Source organism: Chiloscyllium punctatum, chromosome 24 (genome assembly GCF_047496795.1).
Source record: "Chiloscyllium punctatum isolate Juve2018m chromosome 24, sChiPun1.3, whole genome shotgun sequence".
NCBI classification, from domain to species: Eukaryota; Metazoa; Chordata; class Chondrichthyes; order Orectolobiformes; family Hemiscylliidae; genus Chiloscyllium; species Chiloscyllium punctatum.
Window position 1 is genome coordinate 13,570,487 of NC_092762.1, and position 22,049 is coordinate 13,592,535.

Below are 22,049 nucleotides of genomic sequence, written 5' to 3' on the forward strand. Positions count from 1 at the left end.
GCAGCCCAACGCCAGACGGACCTGCGGAGAAACTGCCAGATATTAAAATGCGTAACTCCGCTTCATTAGCCAGTCTGACTGAGTCATCCAGACTCAAACATCATGACTGGAGATGGGCTTTTTGTGTTCACTGTGGATGCTTTTACAGAGTTCAAAATTAATGCATAACCTATTTCTTGAGAACTGAAAACAACAAATACTGAAGGTCACAGGAGGGAGCCGATGGCTGAGTGGTATTACTGCTAGACTGTTTATCCAAAGATCCAGGTTGCATTCTGGAGAACCAGGTTCGAATTATGTCACAGGAAATGGTGGAATTTGAATTCAGTGACTATCTGGAATTAAGAATCTCATGACCATGAATCCTTTGTCGGGTTACGGAAAACCCATCTGGTTCACTAACGTGCTTGAAGTAAGAAGCTACCATCCTTACCGAGCTTGTCCTACATGTGACTCCAGACACACAGCAATGAGCTTGACTGTTAACTGCCCATTGGGCAATTAGGGATGAGCAATGAATGCTGCTGAGCCAATGACACCCTCATCCCATGAACTTCTTTTTTTAAAAATTGCTGGAGAGAGCAAGCTAACATTTTGAGTCCAGATGACTCTTCATCAGATCTCTGATCGAGTCATTGAGACACATCGTTAGCTTGCTTGGTCTCCATGGATGCTTTCTGACCTGCTGTCAGCACCAGCATTTGCTGTTTTCAGTACAGGTTCCACAATCTGTCGTAATTTCCTTCTATACTTCTTCATTATGTTGTTTATTAAATGTCCACTAAATTGCAGCTACTACTCAACACCTTACCTACAGAGTACTGTGGCCCTGGTGTCAAAAGCCTCCATTAACTTGTTCAATTACACCATAGTTTAGGACATTTGCAAAATGCCACTGTGGTTGTAAAGAATAGAATCATAGTCACCAACATGGAAATGAACCCTTCGGTCCAGCCCATCCATGTCAACCACATTTCCCAAATTATGCCAGTGCGGTTTGCCTGCATTTGGCTCATATTCCTCAACCTATCCTATTCATGTACCTCTCCAAATGTCTTTTAAATGTTGGAACTGTACTTGCATCTACCACTTCCTCTGGCCGTTCATCCCATGTCCCAACCAATCTCTTTGTGAAAACGTTGGCAACTGATAGTTTCACTGTTGACTACGGTGTGTGAATCACTGGGGATGATTGTTCGTTCAGGACCACCCCTGTCTGAGCACGGCTTGAATGTAGCTTGGGCCTCCTTGTGGGTTACCACATACTGCTCAAGGCTTTGTGTTTGCGCAGCGCAGCTGTCTATGGGTGGGGTGTTGTGGAAGGAAGGAGGAGGCATGAAGGAATTAATGAATTTATGGAATGTGGATGTCACTGGCTGTGCGAACATTTATTGCCTCATTCTAATGCCCATGAGAAGGTGGTTGTGAGCTCCCTTTTTGAATCACTGCAGTCCGTGTGGGTTGTAGAACTATTGGTAGTGCTGTTGGGAGGGAATTCCAGAATTTTGGCTCAATGACACTTCAGGTCTGCTGAAAGATTTTCAACTCCAGATGGTAGTGGCTTGGAAGGGAACCTGCAAGAGGTGATGTTCCCATGAAACTGCTTCCCTTTTCCTTTTATTTGGTATTGGTCATAGGTTTGGAAGATGCTATTGAAGTGTTATGAATTGATGTAATGTATCTTGTAGATAGTACATAGTGCTGCTCTGGGCATCAGTGGAGGAGGGAGTGAATGTGGTGCCAATCAAGCAGTCTGCTTTTCCCTGACACTGTCAAGCTTCTTGAGTGTTCTTGGAGCTGCACCCAAACCTAGCCAAGTAGTGAATATCCTATTGCACTCCTGAGTTGATTCTTGTAGATGGTGGACAGGCTTCAGAGATTTGGAGGGTGGTTTACTTACCGTAGTTATATGGAAAGTCCACTTCAATTTCTAGTCAATAGTAAACCCCCAGATTGTTGATGGTGGGGGATTCGGTGATGGTGGGTTTGAAGAAAGAGACTGCAAGGTTTTTGGTGAAGGAGCTTCAGGCTGAAAGCTAGGGAGGGGGGAATAAGGTAGAGGCTAGAAACGGATAGGTGGGGAAAGATGCTGCAAAGGAGACATCATGGTCTTTACTCTGTGCTGGGCCCAGCTGGTCTGCTGACACTACAGTAGAGATATTGTGCCTCACCTCACCAAATCAAACAGCCTCTCACCAGAGTCTTTCCAATACCATGCCCATTAAACACCTTGTATTGGTCCATTCCTCTTACTTCCTCCTTTTGAAATAAGAACATAAGAGCATCATAATTAGGAGCAGGATTATTAATCCAGCCCCTTGTACCTGCTCTGCCATTTGATACAGACATGGTGAATCTCATCTTGGCCTGAACACCACTTTCCTGCCAGCTATCGTTAACTCTTCAACCCATTACTAATTTAAAACCTGTGTGTCTCTTATTTAAATTTACTTCATGTCCCAGAATCAACATTGTTCTGAAGTAGTGAATTCCCAAGATTCAACATCCTCTGAGAGAAGTATTTCCTCCAACTTTCCTTTTATTGTAAACTTACGACAACTCATTGTAGATTGAATCATCTTCTCTGCATCTCCTTGGTCAATCCCTTGACCACTTTATAGACCCTCAATGATACCACCTCTCATTCTTGGGCAGCAATGAATATGAATGCAAATAGTGGTTGTAGTTCAGCTTGAGACATTTTAATAACTGTGGCAGAGGATGTTTGTTCAAAGCTGAGCTGGACGGTTAGTGCTTTTCAAATACGAAATAGTTGATGAGATTAAGTACATTAATATATTGGAGTTTTGTTTTTAGGAAGATTTACTGTTGGGAAGATTTGGTGAAGGGAATATTACAGTCAAAGCTGTGGAAGATTAACCTCCACCCATGTGTGAGGTAGTACACTATGGTCAAAAGACTAAAGAGACCACTTCCTCTTTGGAAATATGTCCTTAAATAGGGCAGAGGGATGTGGAGATAGGAATGAGTCACTGGCAGCAAATGGCACCGGTTTGTGAGGTTAGATCGAGAAGTAGGCCATGGGTTTATTTCTAGGGTGACAAAATGGAAATGTGTTCGATATGTGTAGAACCATGGACAGATCACCCTTGGAGCACTGCAAACAGTTCCGATCTGGGAAGATAAAGAATAGTTACTGGAATTATATCCAAACTGAGTTTGAATTCATCAAGTAAGATTGGGCAGTGTTGTCTCATTGAAAAAGAGTGACATGGTCCAGTTACGTTTGATTGAGTAGACATGGAAAAGATGTTTCTGTTTGTGAATGACAGAAACCATGGATCTGGGGATATAATTGTAATCACTATTAAATCTAATGGGGAATTTGCAGAGGGCGACAAAGTCTTTACCGAAAAGGGGGTTGAATGTAGAACTTCCTTCATAAGGAATAATTGAAGCAAATAACAGATGAATTCAAGGAGAAGCTTGGAATACAAGAAATCGAAGAAAACTATGTTGATGGGTTTAGGTTGGGAAGGAAGCCTGAGTAAATCACAAATACTGAGAACCTGTGTTTGTGTCCTGAAACTATACATCTGTGTTGTTCTGTGACATTTCTATAGGAGCAGCAGCGGCAGCAGTAAATAAGGCAGCTCACCCTTACCATTCTTGGTGAAAAGCAGAACCTTTGGCCACACAAAAGGGAAATAGCTCTATTGAGGAGGTGGTTCAAACAGTGGCCAACGACTCGATCCACAGAGACAGTGTGCCTTCATTGCCTGGTGAGAAAGGTGAATTCTTTAACCAGGAATGATGTTTTGTCCTTCCACTGATCTCATGACTTAAACAGGGAAATGTGTCTCTTCAGTTAGATGGTTTGAATCAATCAAATCTTTTGCTACGTTAGCACTCCTTCCGTACCCAAAGGATATGTGGGTCAAATGGGCACATGTCCTGCACTGATTTATTTCAAGATTCCTTTATTCAGTCATGTGCTTAAGCTATTCAATCCAACTTCCTTGTGTTTCCCTTGGATTTGTGGTTGTGCATAAGGAAACTTAAACAATGTGTGAAACAATATCAAAGTTGTGTTGAATCAATAATTGTAACCCAACTCTGCTCCTTGAGCAGATAATTAATCCAAGGATTCTAGCTCAGCCCTTAACTTCAAGTTCAAATTCTAAACCTTTCACTGAGCAATGGAAAATAACAAAGAACAATGTCAATCATTTATTGTCTCTCCAGACTCTGCTTCTGTTGCCACTAAGTACTCCCATGAGTTTGATGAGTCAATGACGAAAGATGAGATTGAAGAGAAATCCGTCCATTCCCTTCTGCCATCAGAGAGCCATCACCACTTTAATATGGGGAAGGAACGCAGCCAGCAGGACGATTCAGATGAGAACATAGTGCGGGACCAATCGGCTTCTCCAATGGATTAGGGTGAGTGGTGGTACCAATTACTGGGATCTCAGTGCTTGGAATCGTTGCTCCTCTCCATGTTCGAGGTATATTGTCATGAGATTCAGATGGAGAGGACGAGGACCATATGGTGTAACGAGTGTGAGCCAACAGTTGGGCGGGGCCTGTGTTTTTGAGAGAAAAAAGCGAGTACCAATCGGTAACAATGTGCCCAGAGTTTATCAATCATGAAGGAGAAAACATATTTAACATTGTTAATCTTTGTGATTGAGTTACCATGTCGTGAAGACAAAGATTAATATTTAATGGGATTCATTGCTCCCCCAATCAGATAAACACAAGGCAAATTTGACTGCGAAGAATGTCCCTGAATTTACACCTTTCTACTCTCCATTAAAGGTAATAAGATGCAAAAGATATCCTTGCAGAGGAACTTGATTTGAACAAGAGACATTTGTGCAGATAATAAAAGATATTCTCATTGGAAGGATATGTTTAGTGATATCCTGCACGGATCGATGTTGGAGCCCTAATTATTCACTATCCATAATGAAAGGAAAGCCACATTCAAAATTTGGGGCCACTCTGCAGATTACTGCGATTCCAAGTGTAGGTAAATGGAAGCACAGCATTAGAAAGTAATATTGATAGGTTCAGTAAATGAAAAAAAAACGACAGATGTGTTTGTGTCGGCAAGTGAGAGGTTGGATCAAAATAGGATATTTCTTGATTGTGAAAATAGAGACAGTGGACTCCAAGGAAACTTGGTGGGATGATCCAGCTGTATAGTTCATGAAAATGTCACAAACAGGTTCGGAAACGTGACCAAGGGGCCGGTGGAATGTTGACATTGATCTCGACAGAAGACGAGATACCAAAGGATTAGAAGTCATGCTTCAGCAAATCCGAAACTAGTTAGACCAAGCTGTCAGGGCTGGGCACCATGGCTTAAAGAGAGTATCATTCTGAGTGGAAGTGCAGTGTAGATTTACTGATGTGATACTTGGATTCCAAGGCTTAATTTAAGAAGATTAAACAGATAAACAATGAGTCAGAACATTGAGGTGTGACATCGGGGAACACATTTATACACAGAAATGGATAACGTTTGATAAAGTTCCACAAACAGCGATTGATTGGAAATCATTTGCAAATTTTAAACCTGAGATTGGTAGATTTTGAATGAAAATGCTGAAGGATTATGGGACAAAGACAGGGATTTGTCATGATGAGGAAGATTACCATGATTTGGGTGAATGGTGGAATAGGCTCACGGAGCTAAATAGCCTCCTCGTGCTCTGATGTTGATGTAACCATGGCTCCCTTATTCTCTGCAAGTGCAACTCCTGTTGTGTTTTTGGTTATTTATCAGAACCTGGCAGCAAGTTAGTGACTGGAGTCCTGACCACAAAATCATCAGCATGATGGACTTCGCCGGTCTTAATGTGTTTCACAGCTGATGAAATGACATAGTCAGCATTCTCCTTCCCTCTCTTGCCCCCTCTCCCACTCACTCCTCCCCTCCCACCCCCTCCCCTTCCCTCTCGCGCGCCCCCAGCAAACCCCTCTTAATCCCCACCCCTCTCCCGCCCCTCTCGCCCCCCTCGCCCCCACCCCCCTCTCGCACCCCCCGCACCCTCCCTCACCCCCCTCTCGCCCCTCCCGGGCCACTCTTCCCCCCATTCACCCCCTCTCACTCTGCCCCCCCGGGCCAAAGTTCCCTCCCTCCCTTTATGACACCCCTCTGTATCTCATCCCTCTGTCTCTCACTCGCCCCCACTTTCTCTTGCCCTCTCGCTCTCCCCTTCTCTCTCTCTCTCACTCCTTCGCTCTTTCGCTCTCCTTTCCCCCCCTCACACCCCCTTTCTCTCCTCTCTCACCCCATCACTGTCACCCTCTCTCTCTCTTACACCCACTTTAGCCCCTGTCTCTCTCTATATCTCTCTCTTTGTTCCCCCTTCACCATCGCTCACCTCTGTCGCTCTCTCTATCCTTCTCTCTATCACCTCTCCGTCTCGCTCCTTTCACTCTCTCTCGCTGTCTCTGTCGCCCCTCTCTAACCCCTGCCTTGCCCTTTCTCGATCACTCTCTCCCCCACCCTCTCTCCCAAACCCTCTCTCCCTCTCTCTTTCCCTCGCTCTCTCACTCTCTTTCTCGTATTTGCCCCCTCTTTCCCTCTTTCTTGCAACTCTCTCACTCTTTCTCTCAATCTCTCGCTCGTTCTCTCTGTCTCACTCACTCTCGGTCACTCTCTCCCTCTCTCTATATCATATCCCCCCATCTCTCTCTCTCTCTCTCCCCCTCTCCGTCTCGTTCCTTTCTCTCTCTCCCGACTCTATCCCTCTCTCTCCTGCCCCTCTCTCTCTCTTGCCCCTCTCTTTCTTTGGCACCTCTCTCTCTCTCTCTCGCCACCTCTCTCACTCATTCGCTCTTGCCTCATTGCTCTCGCATCCTCTCTTCCTCTCTCATCCCTCTGTCTTTGCCTCTCTGGGCCTTCCCTCTGTCTCTCGCCTCCTCTCTCTTTCTTTCATCCATCTCTCCTTCCTCTACCTCTCGCTTGTCCCTTCTCTCCATCTCGCTATCCCTTCTCTCTCGTTCCTGCTCTCTCTCTCGCAGCTTCTCTCTCTCTCTCACTCTCACTCTCCCCCCTCTTTCTTTGTAGCCCCCTCTCTCTCTATCCTGCCCCTTTCTCTCTCTCTCTACCAATCCTCTCTCTCTCGCGCGCGCACTCTCGCTGTCTCTCACTCTCTCTCTTGCCCCCTCTCTCTGTCTCTCTGTCAAATCTCTATCTCTCGCCGCCTCGTTCTCTCGCTGTCTCTCTCGCGCTCGCTCTCTCTCTTGCTCGCCCCCTTTGTTCATCTCTCTGTGTCTCTTGCTCTCGTTCTGGCTCTCCCTCGCTGGCCCCCTCATTCGCCCTCCTCTCACTCGCCCTCCTCTCTCTCAATCCCCCTCTCTCTCTTTCGCCACCCCCTCCCTCTCTCTCTCTTGCCCCCTCCCACTCTGTCTGGCCTCCTCCCTATCTTTCTCGCCCCCTTTCTCTTTCTCTCTCGCCCACACCCTCTCTCTCTCTCTCTCTCTCGCCCACTCCCTCTCTCTTTCTCACTCGCCTCCCTCTCTCTCTCTCGCCACCCCCCTCACTCTCTCGTCCCCCCCTCTCTCACGGCCTCTCGCTCTCTCTCGCCCCCCTCCCTCTCTCTCTCTCTCGCCTACCCTCCCTATCTCTCTCTCACTGCCCCCTCTTTCTCGCCCCACTCCCTCTCGCTCTCTTGCAACACCTCCCTCTCTCTCTCGCCCGCCTCCCTCCCTCTCTCTCTCGCCACCTCCTTCTCTCTCCCCCTCTCTCTCTCGCCCCCCTCCCTCTCTCTCTCTCGCCCTCCTCTCTCTCACTCTCGCCCTCTCCCTCTCTCTCTCACCCCCTCCCTCTCTCTCTCTTGCCCCGTCACTCTCTCTCTCGCACCCTCCCTCTCTCTCTCACCACATCCCAATTTCTCAGGCCCCTCCCTCCCTCTCTCACCCCTCCGCCCCCCTCTCATGCTCCCTCCCCTCTCTCTCGCCCCCTGTCTCTCTCGTGCCCCTCTCTCGCCCCTACCTCTCTCTCTCGTTCCCTCTCTCTCACTCTCACCCCCGCCTTCTGACTGTCGCCCCATTCCCTCCCTCTCTCACCCCATTCCTCTCTCTCTCGTCCCACTCCCTCACTCTCTCACGCCATTCCTCTCTCTCTCGCTCCCTCACTCCCTCATTCTCGCCCCCTCCCCCTCTCTCTCTCACCCTCTCCCTTTCTCTCTCAACCCCTCCCTTCTTTGTCTCTCGGCCCGTCTATCTCCCTCTCGCCCCTCTTCCTCTCTTTCTCTCTCTCCCCCCACTCTCTCTCGCACCCCTACCTCTCTCTCTCGCCCCCTCCCTCTCTTTCCTGCCCCCTCCCTCTCTCTTTCTCACCGCTCCCTCTCCCTCTCTCAACCCCCCTCTCAACTCTCCTCTGTCTCGCCCCCTCCATCTCTCTCTCTTGCCCCCTCTCTCTCTCTCACCCCTCCCTCTCTCTCTCACCTGCACTCTCTCTCTCGCACCCCTCCCTCTCTCTCTCGCCACCTCCCTCTCTCTCTCGCCCCCTCCCCCTCTCTCTCACCCCCCTCTGATTCCCGCCCCCACTATCTCTCTCACCCCCACCTTTCTCTCTCTCATCCTCCCTCCCTTTCTCACTCGCTGTCCTCCCTCTCTCTCTCTCTCTCGTCCCCTCCCCCACTCTCTCTCTCACCTATTCCCTCTCTCTCTCAACCCCTCCCTTCTCTGTCTCTTGCCCGTCTCCCTCTCTCTCTCGCCCGTCTCCCTCTCTCTCTCGCCCCTCTCCCACTCTCTCGCCCACTTTCTCTCTCAACACCTCCCCCTTTCTCTCGCCCACTCCCCCACTCTCTCGTCTCCCTCCCTCTCTCTCTCTCGCCCTCCTCTCTCACTCTCGCCCTCTCCCTCTCTCTCTCGCCCCACTCCTCTCTCTCTCTCGCCCCCCACCCGTGCTCTCTCTCACCCCCTCCCTCTCTCTCACCCCACCTCTCTTTCACCCACCGTTCCACTCTCTCTCTCGCCCCCCTCACTCTCTCTCTCTTGTCCCCCTCACTCCCTCTCTCACCCCATCCCTGTCTCTCTTGCCCCCTCACTCCCTTTCTCTCGACCCCTCCCTCCCTCTCTCTCGCCCTCCTCCCTCTCCCTACCATACCCTCCCTCTCGCTCTCTCGCACCTCCCTCTCTCTCTCACCCACACCCTCTCTCTTTCTCGCCCACACTCTCTCTCTGTCGCTACATGTCTCTCTCTCTCTCTCTTGCCCCTCTCCCTCTCTCTCGCCCCCTCCCTCTCTATCTCGCCCCCTCCCTCTCCCTCGCATCCCCTCCCTCTCGCTCTCTCGCACCTCCCTCTCTCTCTCACCCACACACTCTCTCTCTCGCCCACACCCTCTCTCTCTCGCCACATTTCTCTCTCTCTCTCTTGCCACCCTCCCTCTCTCTCGCCCCCTCCCTCTCTCTCTCACCCCTCCCTCCCTCTCTCACCTGCACTCTCTCTCTCGCACCCCTCCCTCTCTCTCTCGCCACCTCCCACTCTCTCTCGCCCCCCCCTCTCTCTCACCCACCTCTGATTCCCGCCCCCACTCTCTCTCTCACCCCCACCTTTCTCTCTCTCATCCTCCCTCCCTTTCTCACTCGCAGTCCTCCCACTCTCTCTCTCTCTCTCTCGTCCCCTCCCCCTCTCTCTCTCACCACCCCCCCTCACTCCCCTCCTCTCTCTCTCAGCCCCCCTCCCTCTCTCTCTCTCGCCCCCCTCCCTCTCTTTCTTGCCCCCTCCCTCTCTCTCATCCCCTCCCTCTTTCTCTCTCGCCCCCTCCCCCCTCTCTATCTCTCCTTTATTCCCTCTCTCTCTCAACCCCTCCCTTCTCTGTCACTCGCCCGTCTCCCTCTCTCTCTCGCCCGTCTCCCTCTCTCTCTCGCCCCTCTCCCACTCTCTCGCCCACTTTCTCTCTCTCAACACCTCCCCCTCTCTCTCGCCCACTCCCCCACTCTCTCGCCTCCCTCCCTCTCTCTCTCTCGCCCTCCTCTCTCACTCTCGCCCTCTCCCTCTCTCTCTCGCCCCACTCCTCTCTCTCTCTCGCCCCCCTCCCGTGCTATCTCTCACCCCCTCCCTCTCTCTCACACCCCACCTCTCTTTCACCCACCGTTCCACTCTCTCTCTCGCCCCCCTCCCTCTCTCTCTCGTCCCCCTCCCCCCCTCTCACCCCATCCCTGTCTCTCTTGCCCCCTCACTCCCTTTCTCTCGACCCCTCCCTAACTCTCTCTCGCCCTCCTCCCTCTCCCTCGCATACCCTCCCTCTCGCTCTCTCGCACCTCCCTCTCTCTCTCACCCACACCCTCTCTCTTTCTCGCCCACACTCTCTCTCTGCCGCCACATCTCTCTCTCTCTCTCTCTTGCCCCCCTCCCTCTCTCTCGCCCGTTTCCCTCTCTCTCTCGCCCCTCTCCCACTCTCTCGCCCACTTTCTCTCTCTCAACACCTCTCCCTCTCTCTCGCCCACTCCCCCACTCTCTCGCCTCCCTCCCTCTCTCTCTCTCGCCCTCCTCTCTCACTCTCGCCCTCTCCCTCTCTCTCTCGCCCCACTCCTCTCTCTCTCTCGCCCCCCTCCCGTGCTATCTCTCACCCCCTCCCTCTCTCTCACCCCCACCTCTCTTTCACCCACCGTTCCACTCTCTCTCTCGCCCCCCTCACTCTCTCTCTCGTCCCCCTCCCCCCCTCTCTCACCCCATCCCTGTCTCTCTTGCCCCCTCACTCCCTTTCTCTCGACACCTCCCTAACTCTCTCTCGCCCTCCTCCCTCTCCCTCGCATACCCTCCCTCTCGCTCTCTCGCACCTCCCTCTCTCTCCCAACCACACCCTCTCTCTTTCTCGCCCACACTCTCTCTCTGCCGCCACATCTCTCTCTCTCTCTCTTGCCCCCCTCCCTCTCTCTCGCCCCCTCCCTCTCTCTCTCACCCCCTCCCTCTCCCTCGCATCCCCTCCCTCTCGCTCTCTCGCACCTCCCTCTCTCTCTCACCCACACCCTCTCTCTCTCGCCCACACCCTCTCTCTCTCACCACATTTCTCTCTCTCTCTCTTGCCCTCCTCCCTCTCTCTCGCCCCCTCCCTCTCTCTCTCACCCCCTCCCTCTCCCTCGCATCCCCTCCCTCTCGCTCTCTCGCACCTCCCTCTCTCTCGCCCACACCCTCTCTCTCTCGCCCACACCCTCTCTCTCTCACCCCCTCCCTCTTTGTCTCTCGCATCCTCCATCTCTCTCTCTCGCCCCCCTCCCCCTCCCTCTCTCTCGCTTCCTCCCTCTCTCTCTCTTGCCCCGTCACTCTCTCTCTCGCACCCTCCCCCTCTCTCTCACCACATCCCCCTCTCTCGCCCCCCTCTCTCTCGCTCCCCTCCCTCTCACTCTCACCACATCCCAATTTCTCAGGCCCCTCCCTCCCTGTCTCGCCCCTCCACCCCCCTCTCATGCTCCCTCCCCTCATTCTCGCCCCCTGTCTCTCTCGCGCCCGTCTCTCGCCCCCTCCCTCTCCCTCTCGCACCCCTCCCTCTCTCTCTCTCGCCCCTCTCCCACTCTCTCGCCCCCTTTCTCTTTCTCTCATCACCTTCCCCTCTCTCTCCCCAACTCTCTCGCCCCCTCAGTCTCTCTCTTTCGGCCCCTCCCTCTCTCTCTCACCCCACCTCTCATTCTCGCATCACTCTCTCTCTCTCACCCCCACCTTTCTCTCTCACCCCTCCCCCACCTCTCTCGTCCCCTCCCTCTCTCTCTCCCGCTTCCCTTCCTCTCTCTCTTGCCCCCTCCCTCTCTGTCTCGCACCCTCCCACTCTCTCTCTCGCCCCCTCCCTCTCTCTCTCACCCCCTCCCTCTCCCTCTCGCATCCCCACCCCTTCTCTCTCTCGCCCTCTCCCTCTCTTTCTTGCCCCCTCCCCCTCTATCTCTCACCTACTCCATCTCTCTCAACCCCTCCCTTCTCTGTCTCTCGCTCCTCTCCCTGTCTCTCTCGCCCCTCTCCATCTCTCTCTCGTCCCCTTTCTCTTTCTCTGAACACCTCCCTCTCTCCCTCAACCCCTCCCTTCTCTGTCTCTCGCCCCTCTCCATCTCTCTCTCGCCCCTCTCCCACTCTCTCTCGCCCCCTTTCTCTTTCTCTCAACACCTCCCTCTCTCTCTCATCCCCTCCCCCTCTCTCTCGCCCCTCCCTCTCTCTCTCGCCCCTCCATCTCTCTCTGTCTTGCCCCCTGCCTCTCTCTCTCTTGCACCCCCCCTCTCTCACTCTCGCACCCTCCCTCTCTCTCTCACCCCCTTCCTCTCGTTCTCTCGCCCTCTCCCTCTCTCTCTCTCACCCCTCCATCTCTCCCTCTCCCCTTCCCTCTATCTCTTGCGCCCTCCCTCTTTCTCTCGCCGCCTCCCTCTTTCTCTCACCTCATCCCTCTCTCTCGCCTCACTGCCTCTCTCATTCGCGCCCACCCTCTCTCTTTCTCGCACCCTTTCTAACGCGCTCTCGCCACCTCCCTCTCTCTCTCACCCCTCTCTCTCTGTCTCCCTCTCGCCCCCCACCCCTCATCTCTCTCTTGCCCCCCACTCACTCTCCCTCGCCCTCTTTCTCTCAACACCTCACCCTCTCTCTCTTTCTACCCTCCCTCTCTCTTTCTCGCACCCTCCCTCTCTCTCTCGCATCCTCCCTCTCTCTCTCTACCCCCTACCTCTCTCTCTCACCTCACTCTCTCTCTCACTCTCGCCCCGTCCCTCTCTCTTGCCCCCTCCTTCCCCGTCTCTCGCCCACTTCCCTCTCTCTCGCCCCCTCCCTCCCTCTCTCGTCCCCTCACTCTCCCTCTCGTCCCCTCCCTCCCTCTCTCGTCCCCCCTCTCTCTCTCGCCCCCTCCCTCTCGCTATCTCGCCCCCCCCCTCTCGCCTCCTCCCTCTCTCTCTCTCGCCCCCTCCCTCTCTCTCTCTCTCACCCCTCCCTCACTCTCTCTCACCCCTTCTCTCACTCTCACCCCCCTCTCTCTCACCACTCCCTCTCTCACTTGCACCCCTCCCTCTGTCTCCATCCCCAAACCCCTCTCTCTCGCACACCTCCCTCTCTCTCTCGCTCTTCCTCTCTCTTTCACCCCTCCCACTCTCTCTCGCACCCCTCCCTCTCTCTCTCCCCCCTCTCTCACACCTCTCCCGCTCTCTCTCTCTCACACCCCGCCCTCTCTATCACCTTCACTCTCTCTCTCGATCCCCTCTCTCTCTCGTCCCCTCACACTCTCTCTCTCACTCCTCCCTCTCTCTCTAGCCCCCCTCTCGTCCCCTCCCTCTTCCTCTCTCGCCTCCTCCCTCTCACTTTCTCACCCCATCCCTCTCTCTCTCAACCCCTCTCTCTCACACCCCTCCCACTCTCTCTCTCGCACCCCGCCCTCTCTATCATCTCCACTGTCTCTCTCGATCCCCTCTCTCTCTCGTCCCCTCACTCTCTCTCTCGACCCCTCCCTCTCTCTCTAGCCCACTCCCTCTCTCTCTCGTCCCCTCCCTCATCCTCTCTCGCCTCCTCCCTCTCTCTCTCTCACCCCCCCTCTCTCAGCCCATCTTTCTACCTCTCACCTCCCTCCCTCTCTCTCTTTCTCCCCCCTCCCTGTCTCTCTCAGCCCCCTCCTCCCTCTCTCTCACACCCCTCCCCCTCTCTCTCACCTCCACCCTCTCTCTCGATCCCCTCTCTCTCTCGCCGCCCACCTATTCTCTCTCTCTCTCGCCACTCCTTCCCTATCTCTCTCCCTTGCCCCCCTCCCTCTGTCTCTCGCCCCCATCCCTCTCTCTCTCTCGCAGCCCCCTCTCTTTCTCTCGCCCCCTCCCTACATCTCTCTCGCCCCCTCCATCTCCCTCTCAACCCACTCCCTCTTTCTCTCGGCCTGTCTCTCTCTCCCTCTCGCCCCCCTCCCTCTCTCTCTCGCACCTCCCTCCCTCTCTCTCTTGCTCCTTCCTCCATCTCTCTCTCGACCCTCCCTCCCTCACTCTCTCGCCACCTCCCTCTCTCTCTCTCGCACCCTCCCTCTCTCTCTCTCGCCCCCACCCTCTCTCTCTCGCCCCATCCCTCTCTCTCGCGCCGCCCTCCCTTTCTCTCTCTCTCTCCCCACTCCTTCCCTCTCTCTCTCTCTCACCCCTCCCTCTCTCTCTTGCCCCCTCCCTCTGTCTCTCACCCCCATCCCTCTCTCTCTCGCACCCCCCTCTCTCTCTCGTGCCCCTTCCCTCTCTCTCTCGACTCCCCTCTCTCGCCGCACTTCTTCTCTCTCTCGAGCCCCCCTCTCTCTCTCTCGCCCCCTTCCTCTCGCGCTCTCGCCCCCCTCTCTCGAGCTATCTTTCTCTCGCCCCCCCTCTCTCGCCCCCTCCCTCCCTCTCTCTCTCGCCCCCTCCCTCTCTCTCTCTCCCCCTCCCTCTCTCTCTCTCGCCCCCTCCCACTCTCTCTCTCAACCCCTCCCTCCCTCTCTCTTGCCCCTTCTCTCACTTTCACCCACCTTCCTCTCTCTCTAGCACACCTCCCTCTCTCAATTGCACCCATACTTCTCTCTCTCGCCACCTCCCCCTCTCTCTCGCCCCTCCCTCTCTCTCTTGCCCCCTCCTTCTCTCTCTTGCCCCCTCCCTTTCTCTCTTGCACCCTCCCTCTCTCTCTCACACCCTCCCTTTCTCTCTCACCCTCTCCATCTCTCTCTCACACCCCTCTCAGTCTCGACCCCCTCTCTCTCTCGCCACACCCCTCCATTTCTCTCACACCCCTGTCTTTCTCTCTCGCGCCCCCTCCCCCTCTCTCTCTCGCCCCCTCCCTATCTCGCCCCTCCCTCTCGATCTCTCGCCCCCTCCCTCTCTCTCTCGCCCTCTCTCTCTCACCCCCCTCTTTGTCACCCCCTCCCTCTCTCCCTCTCGCCCCCCTTCCCTTTCTCCCTCTCACCCCCTCCCTCTGTTTCTAGCGCCCTCCCTCTCTCTCGCCCCCTCCCCCTCTTTCTCTCACCCACTCCCCCTCTCTCTCAACCCCTCCCTTTCTCGGTCTCGCCCCCTCCCTTTCTCTCTCGAACCCCTCCCTGTCTGTCTCGCACCTCTCCCTCTGTCTAGAACACACCCTCCCTCTCTCTCGCCCCCTCCCTCCCTCTCTTGACCCCTCCCTCTCTCTCTTGCCCCCCTCCCTCTCGCTCTTGCCCACCTCCCTCTCACTCTTGCCCCCCTCCCTCTCACTCTCGCCCTCTCTCTCTCTCGCACCCCTCCTTCTCTCTCGCACCCCTCCCTCCCTCTCTCTCCCACCTCCATTCTCTCTCTCGACCCCCTCTCTCTCTCTCGCCGCCCTTCCCTCTCTCTCCACTCTCCTCCCTCTCTCTCTCTTTCTCACCCCTCCCTCTATCACTTGAAAACCTCCCTCTGTCTCTCTCTCCATCCCTCTCTCTCTTACACTCCGCCCTCTCTCTCTAGCCACCTCCCTCTCTCTCTAGCTCCCTCCCTCTCTCTCTTAACCCCCTCTCTCTCTCTCAACACCCTCCCTGTCTATCTCGCCCCCCTCCCTCTCTCTCTCGCCCTCTCCGTCTCTCTCTCGCCCTCTCCATCTCTCTCTGTAACCCCCTCAGTCTCAACCCCCTCTCTCTCGCCACCCCTCTCCATTTCTTTCTCGCACCTGTCCCTTGTCTCTCTTCCTCTCTCTCTTGCCCCCTCTCTCACTCGTCCCCTTCCCTCCCTCTCTCTCTTAAACCCCTGTCTCTCTCTCACCACCCTCCCTGTCTATCTCGCCCCCCTCCCACTCTCTCTCGCCTCCATCCCTCTCTCTCTACCCCCTCCGTCTCTCTCGCTCTCTCTCTTGCCCCGTCCCTCTCTCTCTCTTGCCCCCTCCGTCTCTCTCAACCCCTCCCTCTCTCTTTCAGCCCGTGTCTCTCCCTCTCTGCACCCCACTCTCTTGCCCCCTCCCGCTCTCTCTCTCGCCCCCCTCTCTCTCTAGCCGACCTCCCCCTCTCCCTCGCCTGCGCCCCCTCTTTCTTACCGCCTTCCCTCTCTCTCTTGCCACCTTCCTCTCTCTCTCTCGCCCCGTCCCCCTCCGTCTCTTGCACCATCTCTCTCTCTCTCTCTGACACCTCCCTCTCGCTCTCTCGCCCCCTCCCTCTCTCTCTCTCTCGCCCCCCACCCTCTCTCTCACGCCCCCTCCCTCTCTCTCCCCAACTCTCTCTCACACACTTTCCTCTCTTTCTCCCATTCCGCCCTCTCTCTCTCCCCTCCACTCTCTCTCTCTCGACCCCCTCTCTCACTCTCGACCCCCTCCCTCTCTCTCTCTCTCGCCCCCTCCCTCTCTCTCTCTCGCCTCCCTTTCTCTCATTCCCCTCCCTACATCTCTCTCACCCCTCACTCTCTGTCTCGCCCCCTCCCTACATCTCTCTCACACCCTCCCTCTCTCTCTTGCCCCCTCCCTCTTTTACTCGCCCACCCCCTCCCTCTCTCTCACGCTCCCTCCCGACATCTCTCTCGCCCGCTCCATCTCTCTCTAGCCCCATACTTTCTCTCTCTCTCTCTCTCTCTCTCACTCTCCCCATCCCTCTCTCTCTCACCCACTCCCTCTCTCTCTTAAACCCTCCCTCTCTCTCTCAGCCCGTATCTCTCCCTCTCGCCCCCCTCCCTCTTCTCTCGCCCCTCCCTCCCTCTCTCTCTCGACCCCTCCTTCACTCTTTTGCCCCCTCCCTCTCTCTCTTGCCCACCTCCATCTCTCTCTTCCCCCCCTCTCGCCCCTCCATCTCTCTCTCGCACCCCTCCCTCTCTCTCTCTCACCTCCACTCTCTATCTCTACCCTCTGTCTCTCTCTTGCCGCCCTCCCTCTCCCTCTGTTCCCTCTCCCCCTCCGTCTCTCGCCCCTCTCTCCCTCTCACCCCCTCCTTCTCGCTCTCTCGCCCCCTCCTTCTCTCTTTCGCCGCCCCCTCACCTCTTCTCTGTCTCTCTCCCCTCCCTCCCTCTCTCTCTCGACCCCTCCCTCTCTCTCTCATCCCCTCCCTCTCTCTCTCTCTTGCACCCCTCCCTCTCTCTCACGTCTATCTCGACCCACTCTCTCTCATTCACCCTCCTTCTCTCTCTCTCTCACCCCCTCTCTCTCTCTATCATTCGCCCCCTCCCCTTCCATCTCTCACACACTCTCTCTCTTTCTCTCACCCCCTCCCTCTCGCTCTCTCGCCCCCTCCCTCTCGCTCTATCCCCCTCCCTCTCTCTCTCGCCCCTTCCCCCTCTCTCTCACACCTCCCCCTCACACCTCCCTCTCACTCGCCCCCTCCCTCCCTCTCTCTCTCGACCCCTCCTGCTCTCTCGCCCCCCTCTCTCTCTCTCTCACACACACCCCTCTTGCTCTCTCTCTCTCGCACCCCGCCCTCTCTCTCATCTCCACTCTCTCTCTCGATCCCCTCTCTCCCTCGTCCCCTCCCTCTCTATCTCTCACCCCATCCCTCTCGCTCTCTAACCCCCTCCCTCTCGCTCTCTTCCCCTCCCTCTCTGACTCTCGCCCCCTCCCTCTCTCTCTCTCGCCCCCTCACTCTCTCTCTAGACCACTCCTCTCTCTCTCATCCCCTCCCTCTTCCTCTCTCGCCTCCTCCCCCTCTCTGTCTCTCACCCCATCCCTCTCTCAACCCCTCCCTCTCTCTCTCAGCCCGTCTCTCTCCCTCTCGCCCCCTCCCTCTCTCTCTCCCGACCCTCTCTCTCTCACTCCCATCGTCCCTCTCTCTCTCAAACCCCTCCCTCTCTCTCTCAACTCTACTCTCTCTCTCTGTCCCGCCCCTTCCCTCTCTCTCTCGCCCCCTCCCTCTCTCTCACTCGCCCCCTCCCCCTCTCTTTCACCCCCTCTCTCTCGCTCTCTCGCCCCCTCCCTCTCTCTCTTCCCCTTCCCACTCTCACTCGGCCCCTCCCTCTGTCTCTCTTTCCACCTCCCCATCTCTCTCGCCCCCACTCCCTTTCCCTCTGGGCCCCATCCCTCTCTCTCGCCCTCTCCCAATCTCACTCGGCTCTCCCCCCCCCTCTTTGTCGCGCCCTCCCTCTCTCTCTCTCTTGCACCCTCCTTCTCTCTCTCGCCTTTCTCTCTCTCGTCCTCTCCCTCTCCCTCTCTCACACCCCTCTCTCTCTCTCGCCCCCTCCCTACATCTCTGTCGCCCCCTCACTCTCTGTCTCCCCCTCTCCCTACATCTCTCTCACACCTTCCCTCTCTCTCTTGCCCCCCTCCCTCTTTCACCCTCCCAACCCCTCCCTCTCTCTCTCGCTCTCTCCCTACATCACTCTCGCCCCCTCCATCTCCCTCTCGCCCCACACTTTCTCTCTCTCTCTCTCTCTCTCTCCACATCCCTCTCTCTCTCTCACCCACTCCGTCTCTCTCTTAAACCCTCCCTCTCTCTCTCGGCCCGTATCTCTCCCTCTCGCTGCCCTCCCTCCCTCTCTCGCCCTTCCCTCCCTCTCTCTCTCGACCCTTCCCTTTCTCTCTTGCCCCCTCTCTCTCTCTCTTGACCCCCTCCATCTCTCTCTCACCCCTCCATCTCTCTCTCGTTCCCCTCTCTCTCATTCCCCTCCCTCTCTCTATCTCGCACCCCTCCCTCTCTCTATCACCTCCACTCTCTACCTCGCCCCCCCCTCTCTCTCTCGCCGCCCTCCCTCTATCTCTCTCGCCCCTCCCTCTCTCTCTCTCTCTCTCACCCCCTCCCCCTCTGTCTCTCGCCCCTCTCTCTCTCTCACCCCCTCCCTCTCGCTCTCTCGCCCCCTCCTTCACTCTCTCGCCCCCTCCCCCTCTCTCTCGCCTACCCCTCACCCATTCTCTCTCTCTAGCCCCCCTTCCACTCTCTCACTCGCCCCCACCCTCTTTCTCACCCCCGTCTCATACCCCTCACCCTCTTTCTCTCTCTCACCCCCTCCATCTCTCTCTCGCCTCCCTCCCCCTCTCTCTCGCCCGCTCCCTCTCTTTCACTTGCCCCCTATCTCTCTCTCTCGCCCCCACTCTCTTGCCCCCTCCCACTCTCTCTCGCCTCCCTCCCCCTCTCTGTCGCCCCCTCCCTCTCTCTCTCTCTTGCACCCTCTTTCTCTCTCTCGCCTCCCTCTCTCTCACCCCCTCCCTCTCTCTCTCTCGCCCCCTCCCTACATCTCTCTCACCCCCTCCCTCTCTCTCTCCCGCCCCCTCCCTTCCTCTCTCTCGCCCCCTCCATCTCTCTCTCGCCCCACACTTTCTCTCTCTCTCTCCATCCCTCTCTCTCTCACCCACTCCCTCTCTCTTAAACCCTCCCACTCTCTCGGCCCGTATCTCTCCCTTCGCCCCCCTCCCTCTTCTCTCGCCCATCCCTCCCTCTCTCGACCACTCCCTTTCTCTCTTGCACCCTCACTCTCTCTCTTGCCCCCCTCCTGTCCCTCTCGCACCCCATCTCTCTCTCGCCCTCCACTCTCTCATCCACCTCTCTCTCTCGCACCCCTCCCTCTCTCTCTCTCACCCCCTCCCTCTCGCTCTCCCAGCCCCTCCCTCTCGCTCTCTCGCCCCCTCCCCCTCTCTCTCGCCTCCCCCTCACCCCTTCTCTCTCTCTAGCCGCCCTTCCTCCCTCTAACTCGCCTCCTCCCTCGTTCTCACCCCCCGCTCACATCCCTCCCTCTCTTTATCTCTCTCACCCCCTCCCTCTCTCTCTCGCCTCCCTCCCACTCTCTCTTGCCCCCTCCCTCTCTTTCACTCGCCCCGACCTCTCTCTCTCTCGCCCACTCTCTCTTGCCCCCTCCCCTCTATCTCGCCCCCTCCCCCTCTCTCTGTCTCCCCCTCTCCCTCTCTCTCTCGCCTCCCTCCCCCTCTCTCTCGCCCCCTCCCTCTCTCTCGCCCCTTCCCACTCTCTCTCACCCCCTTTCTCTTTCTCTCATCCCTCCGTCTCTCTCTCGCTCCCCCACTCTCGCCACTCTCTCTCTCTCTTGCCCCCTCCCTCTCTCTCTCAACACCTCCCTCTCTCTCTCGCCCCCCCTCCTTTTCCCTCTCGGCCCCATCCCTCTCTCTCGCCTCCCTCCCCCTCTCTGTCGCCCCCTCCCTCTCTCTCTCTCTTGCACCTTCCTTCTCTCTCTCGCCTCTCTCTCTCTCTCTCTCGCCCTCTCCCTCTCCCTATCTCTCACCCCCCCTCTCTCTCGCCCCCTCCCTACATCTCTCTCGCCTCCTCACTCTCTGTCTCGCCCCCTCCCTACATCTCTCTCACACCCTCCCTCTCTCTCTTGCCCCCCCTTTCACTCTCCCACACCCTCCCTCTATCTCTCGTTCACTCCCTTCATCTCTCTCACCCCCTCCATCTCTCTCTCGCCCCACACTTTCTCTCTCTCGCTCTCTCTCTCCCCATCCCTCTCTCTCTCACCCACTCCCTCTCTCTTAAACCCTCCCTCTCTCTCGGCCCGTATCTCTCTCTCGCCCCCCTACTTCTTCTCTCGCCCATACCTCCCTCTCTCTCTTGACCCCTCCTTTCTCTCTTGCACCCTCCCTCTCTCTCTTGCCCCCCTCCCTCTCCCTCTCGCCGTCCATCTCTCTCTCGCCCCCCTCTCTCTCCTCCCCGCCTCTCTCTCTATCGCACCCCTCCCTCTCTCTCACTTCCACTCTCTATCTTGACCCTCTATCTTTCTCTCTCGCCGCCCTCCCTCCGTCTCTCTCTCAGCCCCTCCCGCTCTCCATCGCCCCCTCCCCCTCTCTCTCGCCTCCCCCTCACCCCTCCTCTCTCTCTCGCCCCCTCCCTCTCTCTCTCTGACCCAACGCCCTCTCACTCTTGCCCCCTCCCTCTCTCTCGCGCCCCCCTCACACCCCACCCTCTCTCTCTCTCCCACCCCTCCCACTCACTGACGTCCACTCACTCTCTCGACCCCCTCTCTCTCTCGCCTCAATCCCAATCTCTCTCTCGCCACCTCCCTCTCCCTATCTCGCCCCTTCCACTCTCTCTCTCACCCCATCCCTCTCTCTCTCAACACCACCCTCTCGCCCTCAGCCCGTCGCTCTTCCTCTTGCTCCCTCACTCTCTCTCTCTCTATCCCCCTCTACCCCCCTCTTGCCCCCTCCCTCTCTCTCTCTCGCCCCCCTCCCTCTCCCTCACGCCCAGCTCCCCTCCTCTCTCTCACCCCCTCCATTTCTCTCTCACCCTCTCCCTCTCTCCTTTGCCCGCCCCCTCCCCCTCTCACCTCCTGCCTCTCTCTCTAACCCCATCCCTCTCTCTCTCAACCCCACCCTCTCTCTCTCTCGACCCGCCTCTCTCCCCCTCTCGCCCCCCTTGTTCTCTCTCTCTCTCCACCACCAAACCCCTCCCTCGCTCTCTCGCCCCCTCCCTCTCTCTCTCTCGCCCCCTCCCTCTCTCTCTCTCACCCCATTCCCTGTCTCTCGCCCCTTCTCTCGGTCTCACCCCCTCCCTCTCACTCTCCCTCCTCTCTCTCTCGCCCCCTCCATTTCTCTCTCACCCCCTCCCTCTTTCTCTTACCCGCCCCCTCCCCCTCTCGCCCCCTGCCTTCCTCTCTCACCCCCCGCTCTCATTTGCCCCCTCCCTCACTCTCTCACCCCTTCTCTCTCTCTCTCACCCTACTCCCACTCTCACTCTCTCACTTGCCCTCTCTCTCTTGCCCCCTTCCTCTCTCTCTCGCCCCCTCCCTCTCTCTCATGCCCCGCTCCGTTCGTCTCTCTCGTCCCCTCCATTTCTCTCTCACCCCCTCCCTCTCTCTCTTGCCCGCCCCCTCCCCCTCTTGGCCTTTGCCTCTCTCTCTCGCCCCCCCTACCTCTCTCTCAACCCCTCCCTCTCTCTTTCGTCCCATCCCTCTCTCTCACCCTACTCCCACACTCTCTCTCGCCCCCTCCCTCTCTCTCTCACCACCTCCCTCTCCCTATCTCGCCCCCTCCCTCTCTCTCTCTCACCCCATCCCTCTCTCTCTCAACCCCACCCTCTCTCTCTCGGCCCGTCTCTCTCCCCCTCTCGCCCCCCTCGCTCTCTCTCTCTCTCCCCCCCACCAATCCCTTCCCCCTCTCTCTCGCCCCCTCCCTCTCACTCTCCCTCCTCTCTCTCTCGCCCCCTCCATTTCTCTCTCGCCCTCTCCCTCTCTCTTTTGCCCCCTCCCTCTCTCTCTCACCCCCTTCTCTTTCTCGCCGCCCTCCCACTCTCTCTTTCTCACCCCCCCTC